The sequence below is a fragment of the Amblyomma mixtum genome, chromosome 2 (assembly GCF_055824585.1).
Source record: "Amblyomma mixtum isolate Tamu chromosome 2, ASM5582458v1, whole genome shotgun sequence".
NCBI classification, from domain to species: domain Eukaryota; kingdom Metazoa; phylum Arthropoda; class Arachnida; order Ixodida; family Ixodidae; genus Amblyomma; species Amblyomma mixtum.
This window is the reverse complement of record NC_143013.1, coordinates 2203158-2211690: the sequence shown is the minus strand read 5'-3', so window position 1 is coordinate 2211690 and position 8533 is coordinate 2203158. Positions and strand designations below refer to the sequence as shown.

At 40.9% G+C, this 8533-nt stretch overlaps 1 protein-coding gene across 1 annotated transcript in view; it reads right to left on the bottom strand.

Annotated features, from left to right (window-relative positions):
- Positions 1-8533, bottom strand: part of LOC149358222 (lysozyme c-1-like) — a 68201-nt gene that overhangs the window by 42560 nt on the left and 17108 nt on the right. The window lies entirely within an intron of this gene.

The window sequence follows — 8533 nt, the reverse complement described above, 5'->3', positions numbered from 1 at the left end:
AGCCTGTCAACGCGTGGACGTGTGATTTCGGGGTTGCGCTTGGATTTTAGGCGGTGTGGTAAAGTCATGCCGGCGTTTTGCATAATTCTCGCCGTGTATTATGTGACCTTGGCTTTTGCGTGGCGCGTTGTGATCGCTTGATTCGTTTTGAAAGGACTCTTGTGTGCTTGCGTTGTTTGTGTGCTCGCGCTTGTGCAGTGCCTTCGAAGACGCTCCAGCTTTCTCCGGAAAACCTTGTCATAATTAATCGACCGTATGAAAATGCGCTTTCATTTCGCGTAATTTATGGGTTGGGCGAGTGGGCATATGTGCGCTCATTCGTTTCGAGCATTCAACCTGATTTGCGCTGAGGATATGCAAGTTAATAATGTGAATTCATTACAGCGTGGGGCCAGGGTCATAAATACGATCCAGACACGGTGGTTTTGCAGTCCCCGAGGCATTCGTCAGTTGAAGCGAGCAGTGGTTCCGTATGTACAAGGTCGTCCACCCTGAACACGCGAGTGCATGGCCCCACTCTGGAGGGCCACTGCGTCCGGCACGGCCGCTCATCGCAGCCAAGTGGCGCAGGAGAAGTTGGACCTGGGCGTGGTGCTTCACGACATCTACCACTTCGCTTCGATGCGCGGCCGTGTCGTGCGCAGTGGCCCTCCATAGTGGGGCCACGCACTCGCGTGTTCGTACTAAGAGTTGACGACCCTGTACATTCCAGACGAAGGGCAGGAGTTTTCAAAACGCACCAGGTGAATATTGCCCACGTGCCGAAGATGCTCTGCCTCGTTCGAAGTTCCCTGGAATCGTTTATCCTTGCGACGATTAATTTGGTCTACATCGGGGGAGACAGCTAGAAACATACCTAGGCGTCTGAAAGAGCTAGTGATGTCGGCAAGAATCGAACAGCTGCTGTGGCAGAACATGCACAACCAGGGCGTGAAATTGCGTGGGAGAATGTGGAAATATTTGCCACTGAATGAACTTTGTAAGTGTGGCTGCACCTGGAGTCCTTTACGATGATGCTGAAGACAGTCACAAAGGGAAACCTTCACCAGGCTTATGCAAAGTCATTGCCCTGATTAGTTAAGGAGCTGCTTTTTCATGACCAGTCCTTCATTTTGAACGAGCAACCTGTTAGGGTTCTGAAATGTCAATCAACGTGTTCGACATGGTCAGTGACCAATGTTTCATTCTACTATTAAGGCAAGATGAAAACTTCACGACATGTGCCCTATGCACCGAAGCTAACAGCAGTTGTGCTCTAAGCCCACAATATATTCCACAATTAACGTCAAAAAGGTGGCCAGCAGGTTCGGAATCCTTAATTGTTTTGTACCACTTCTCTCAAGCTGTCTTGCCTGAATCCACGCACATTTTGTGTTAGAAAGCATGGGTGGCAGAAAAGACATTACAAACAATTGGTGTACTGCAGTGGTGTTCTGTGGGAATACTTAATTCTGTCAGTAGGTCATGCTAGATGGCGTGGCAATGGAGTATACCCCCCCCCCCCCCCCCCTTTAAGACGCATTCATTTACCTACGAGATCGAACGTTTTTAAGAGATTAGGGTACCGGTTGTAATAGCATAGACATGATGGCACGTGAACAACTTTCATAACTGGCTTGTCTTTTGAATTTCTTATTTAATTGCAGTATTGCTTTGCATTGAAGCCATACTAATAATTATTCATTTCTTCCTGTGTACAGTGCTTCAGCCAGGAAATAAATTGATTGTTTACAGCTGATTTCCTATGTTTTCATTCCTTGTTTGTGTGCTTAAACTACTCAAACTGACATGCTTTCTTCAATTCTAAGCCAACTCTCTCAATAAAAGCAATGCGTATAAGCAATTCACAAGGCACATTTCACTTGGCCGTAAGTGTCACAAGGACTCAAAATCGGCAACTTCGTATTGGTTAACATAAAGGAAAACCTTTTTTTCGTTGTAATAAATCTTGCTGCTGTGTAGATATTTGTGTATGTTAGTTGCTGTTGAAATGAAGTCCTCGACGTGAGCATGGTCGGCCGTAATTTCATGGCACTTTGTGCACTGCCAACTTCGTGCCTCTGCTAACAAGGTTTGTTGAAGTGCTGTTGAAAGAGCTGGGATCATGTATTGTTGGCACCAGCTTAGAGAGAACCACTGGAACTTGCAGAAGCATGATGAGTCCTTCAACTGGGGCTATTTGATCTTGCAGTGTAATGACCATTTTAATGTTGGATAGTTGTAATTCAGCTCTTGCTGTCTTATTAATATGAGTGGTAGACACCTTTGACCATGCCCCGAAATCTCAACTTTATAATCCAGAGGTATGGACACGTTCAAAAAGTGTTTCAAATTGTGCTTCTAGGTATTGCATATTTCGAGAAAAATTTTTACCAGTTTTGGCATTGGCAGAGCAGCAAGGCGGGTATTAAATTTGAACCAAAATAGTTATTTTACCACACATACTAAAATTGTCTGCAATTCTTGTTAAAATTTGGGAGTGATATTAGGATGGCAAGATGTTTTTAACATTTCAAATGCCTTTTTGATGCCAAATTTGTCACGACAATATTGATATTTCTTTTGCTTTGCTATAAATGTTTCTTTCTTTTTACCATTCAGTTTCAACAGTACAGACAGTCTTGTTTTCTATTTTACAACTGCTATTTCTTTCCTCTGGTGCACTGATGTTCAGCTTTTCATGAGCACTACAATGAGCCCTATATTTCATCACGTAATGACCACATGTTTAAAGCCTGTGTTCTTGCATGTTATATATTCATTTTTTCCACACACCAGTCACGACAGGAACCACTTTTCTGCCTTTGTCACTGCGATCGCCAATAACATCGCCTTCAAGAAAGCTGCAACTGATTTGTTCTGTTATTAATTTGTTCTGTTCACCCATTTCTCTAAATAATGCCCTTGAGCCTTGAGAGTGAATAAGTAAGGTGATGAAACAAAATATTTTAATGCATAATTTCTTCAAATTCAAATTGAATTTTCTTTTCATGCAAAGAGGGAGCCGCCACAAAAAGCTACTGCTGTCAGTGGCTTGAAAAGATGACCCAACAGGTGAAGACAAATGCAGTGTATATACCGAAACACTGAATGAAAAGCATGGGCAAGCCGCCATGGTGGCATAGTAGTTTTGGTGCCCAGCTGCTGACCTGAAAGATGCGGGCCTGATTCCGGTCTTGTTGGCCTCATTTCAATGAAGCCGTAATTCTAGAGGCCTTTTGTACTGTGTGATGTCGGTGCACGTTCAAGAACCCCAAGTGGTCGAAATTATCCACAGCCCGCCACTACGGCATCCCTCATAGCCTGAGTCACTTTGGGACGTACCATAAACTGCATAAAACCAAACCATAGACAAGCATGGGCTCGTTCTACTTGGTCATACTTGGAGGTCCCGCCCGCAGTCTTGTACCATGGGACCTCTCGCTGCATACGTTTGAAACTTTGTTTGGATTCCTTAATAAACTTTCAACTTCAACTTCAAAAACTGCTCACACATACTAATTACAGCATACTGAACAGCAGAACAAAAGCAAGTAGTCAACTGTCCTATATACGATACAAAAAAGAAGAAGGCGATGAGCAGCATTATTTAAAGACGTGGGGTGAAGCAACGAATCGTCTATTTAATTTGTATACAAAGGGAAGAAAGTTGATATATGGCACCCACCAAGCTAAAGAATAGACAGGCACTCCAACATAATCACCAGTAAACAAAATATATTAAGAGGAAAACGAGGTTTCAGGCAAGTTTGTTTGACACTTCAGATGTAACTGCAGCACAAACACCCCCATTCAAAATAAGGAACACATGCATGCATGGATGCTGTAGCAGCCGCATGTTATGATGCAACATTAAGTGCCGTGGATATCTTGTGCCAGGGTCACCAAAGCCATCTTGTTCATATCAGCTGGTCCGATGCTATGGGTAATGCTGTAATTGAAAGGCAATGGGGTTCAGCTCAAGTTAAGGACAGCGCAGCGAGCTATGGAAAGAAAAATGATAGGCGTAACGTCAGGTGATTGGAAGAGGGCGGAGTGGGTGAGGGAACAAACGTGGGTTAATGACATCCTAGTCGAAATCAAGAGGAAGAAATGGGCTTGGGCAGGGCATGTAATATGAAGGCAAGATAACCGCTGCTCTTTAAGGGTAACAGAGTGCATTCCAAGAGAAGGCAAACGTAGCAGGGGGCTGCGGAAAGTTAGGTTGGCGGATGAGATTAAGAAGTTTGCGGGGATACGGTAGCCGCAATTGGCAATGGACAGGGTTAATTGGAGAGACATGGGAGAGGCCTGTGTCCTGCAGTGGGTGTAGTCAGGCCGATGATGATGATGATGTTGCAGGAATAGAGGGAACGTTCCAGATTAGCATAGGGATCATAGCAAATGGGGCATGCAGGGGAAGCTCTGAGACGGTAGACAAAATAAATGGCCAGGGGTGAGGGGTGTATCTTAAGAGGATGCACTGAAGAAAACAAAGTTGGGGAGTGGTGAGAGGTTTGTCAGGAACAGGAAGGCTGCAAAAGAGATCCCCTCATGTTGTCACAAGAAGATTATTTTGTGCCTTCATGCGAATGTGAGTGCTTGTACTGCAGTTGCATCTGAAGTATTTTAGAAGCATTTCTTAGACATAGAATTGTTTTAATGCATACAAAGCATTACCATCATTGTTACTGTTATTATTAATTAAACAAAAAACCCTGCAAACCTTCTAACGGAAGAGATAAGGTCTCTCAATGCACTGATGGTTTGCTGAATAATCCATCATAAAAAGCTGATAATTTCAATCAATATTTCAGGCTTGCAACAAGAGTGGCAGTAACACAACACTACACCACTTGTGCACTAAAAAAAAACTTTCACCTGCTTTAACATACATTCTGAGGCTCTCAAAGGGGGATCTGGCCAGGTTAGTGCACTTTTAGGCGAAATATGCCCACTTCATTGCTACCATGGTATCATCATGTTCTTGCAAACATTCCATTCTTTTTGACTGAACGGTTTCAGGAAAATTCTGTCATATGATTTGATAAGCTTTGATATAGGCCATTATTGAAGGGAAGGCAAAAAATGCATTGAGAACTACTGACCAATTTACCTGTTATTGACTCCATCCCAAATACTAGAAAAATTCCTATTTGAATGCATGACAAGATTTTTTAACATTATTTTTTTTTAATCATCAGGAAGGCGATATTACAAGAAGGGGCATTGCATTAATTCTTGACAAATTTGCAGCTGAGCTGTATTCGTCATTTGACAAATTGTTTAACTGCGCTTTTTTTCTCAGTGTTCAGAAAATCTTTGATGTGACGAAACATAGGATTTCACCAAGCAAACTGTACCTGCTTGGCTTTTGAGCTCTCTTTTTCGCTATCCTTGAGAATTTTTTGTATAGTCGTTCATTATTAAATTAAATAACCAAACTGAACCTGGTGGTAAACTGCCAATATGTAAACTGCTGGGTACTATATTATCTTCCATACTCTTTAAAAAAATTTAATCACTAATGGCTTCAGCTCAATAACTTCAGGTGCTTGGTCTTCCAGTGCATGGACAGCACAGTTTTGCTCACAGATCAAGTACACTTTGAGACAGCAATGCATTAGTTGCAGGAAAACATAAATTATATGCTTAAATCATTTTCTGACAATGGAATTTCAGTTAACGCACAAAAAAAAATGATCTCTTTCAGGAATATTTCAAAGGCTAACAGATAGAGTGGTATTTTACTTAACCGTGGTTCTCTCTCCTGCAGCTGTAGTTCAATAGAATATGTGAACTGAATCAAATATCCTAGCATATTCTCTTATACTATAGTGGTAGCTTATTATGGTATGTTTGTGTCACATTACGGAAGATTCTGTGGTTGCTCTTTAATGTGAAATTCTTGGCTCTAGTAACCATGAGAAAAAAAACAATATTAGAACTCAGATATGATACTCTTAGATAAGGTATTACAATATTTGTTTCAACTCCTTCATGTTTGCCATGTGGGCAATATAGCTTGAAGAATGTTTGAAATGTGTTTTAAATAGCTGTCTTATGTCACCAAGTGTTCCCATTTTCCTGTTTCTAGGTCTTTCCATTGTCTTTTTTACAAACAGACATTACTCATCATTTAGATATGAAACTTTTCAACAAAATCCACTTCCCATCGGAACCACAAAATTTTTGCTAGGTATAGGAAGGCAGCACACTGGCATATATGCACCTGACAACTTTGGTGGATTACACAAAGAGCTCTTTACTGTACCATCTGTGCACAGCCTAAAGGGCCAGCTGAAGCTGCTGTATTATTCTTCAGTGTTTTGCTGCATTACCACGCGCAGTCTTCTGGCATTGAAAAAGATGTGTGTGTGTGTGCGTGCAAGTTAAATGAAAGTGCCTTTCCAAGATGGCATCTTGGGAAAGAACATAAATAAGGTGAGGCTGAAAATGTTTAATCACGGCACAATAGAATCTATGTCATGAAAAGCAATTCTACTTGATAGCACACTTCTTGCAAAATCACATTCTCATTATTGATACACTAGGATCAGTATGACTGTAACATATCAAAAAGGAAAAAAATTAATCTGTATTTGTTGTGCCTGTAATAATTGTTTCTTGTAGCTTTTGCTTGTTTTGATTCTCCGGTAGGAGTAATTGCACAGTTTGCCCTTATGTATCTACAATTGTCCGGCTGTCTGTAATCTTTAATTTAATATTGTGTGAATGGAAGAAAAACAGCAAAGAGGTCTGTTACACTGTCAGGCATTCATTTATGCCTTTTCAAAAATGTGTGGGCAGAATGAGTGCAGTACATTTTATTTCTTTGCTCAGTAAATGACCTGATTTGAAACTTTGCAAGCATTGTTCTGAACATACTGATTTATGATTGATTTAAACTGCAATCTGGGCCTTTAAATTCTTTTACAGGGGCTGTTGGCTCTTATTGTACTGTCTGCATCATTTTTTCAGTGAGCACAGGTTCATCTGATGGTATGTTCTTCCATGCTTCACCTTTAATGGGGTAAAATATGTGTGCTTTACACAATTTTCTTGCCTCAGCAGCTTTGATAACAACTAAAGTCAAGAGCCTTCAACCCAACATCTTAACAATAAGCAAATTTTTTCTAATTCTATTTAATAAGAAAAGTTCAGCTTTGTGATGACCAAGTAACCATATGACCGATGTCCCACATTGCAGTTCTAATCCCTACTGCATCTCTCTGCTTGATGAAAATGCCATCATACCTTTAAATGAAAATTAAGTGGGTCTTGTACTGATACTGCACTTACTTGAAGGAGCTCTAAACCTTTTTTTCTACAGTCATGAAGGCAGTAGCTGATAAGCTATAGTTCAGGTGAAATATAATTTGCTTTCACTTGCAAGGGAAACATCCTAAACTGAGAATTTGACACAGCTGCAGCTGATATGAACTAATATTACTCAGTCTCAACCAGAAATCTGTTGGCCACAGTTTCAAATTAAGAATCATAGCTGTTTGCTAATATATGATGCCACACCTTCTCTTGCAAAGCAGCTTCACTGTTCGAGCTGGAACCAAGTGAAACTGTGTAATCAAAACTGAAGTGTGCCTGAAATATCATTGCAAATTGTTCTAGTTAATGACATAATAAGAGCCAAATGTTTGTCCTAGTCAATAGCAGGTCAACTTCACAAGAATGGCAGATTTCGACTGGTCACCAGCTATGGAAACCACACGGTTGTGTGTGATCTCAGCAGAGGTCAGTTGGGATTTGCCAGACTAAACTGTCTACATTTTCAGTTGATACCAGTCAAAAACCTGCAGGTATTGCAGCACTCGTAGGCGTGGCTGCGAGCGCTCCTGGCCCGTGCAGTTTCGCCCATTTGTGCACCCCAAACTCAGTGCACTGCAGCCGAGAGAATCACAATTTGAGGAATCTAAAAACTGATGCGGATATTATGGTCAGCTATAATAAGAGGCATTACTGTAACTGGTAAAAAGTTAAATATTATATATTAATTTACAAGCCTGCGGGTTAAATAAATATTGTAGCTGTATTTAATCTATTTAAAAAATTGCCACATTCAGTGAAACACTCTGTAGGCCATCACTTTTGGACTAATTACAGCTTGTAGAGTACTTTCTGGAAGATAAATTAGGATTGGCATATATACTTTGCAACTGAAATCTCTCACATTCACCAGCTGAATTAATTTTTTTAATTTTTTTTTGTTTCTGCAATACACACTTTACTTATTTTCTTCTTCAGTGACTACTAAAAATTTCACATTTCAGTAAAAACCAGTTCAGCTGCAAATGTCGGTGCACATACTACGACGCATTTCGCTAGTGATTACTTCTCTGTTGCAAGCGATCAACCTGTGCCAGCTCACCCCGCTACCCATGCTTCTGGCCGAAAACCTCAACTGCAGCCATGGAATCAGCATTCTTGAATATGCATGACATCTGTGGTCATGTTGTCCAGGTGGTGATGTACGTGATTTGTGTGCATCTGGGAGAGACAATATGAAGTTAAATTTTTCTGGGCTACACACATGTGT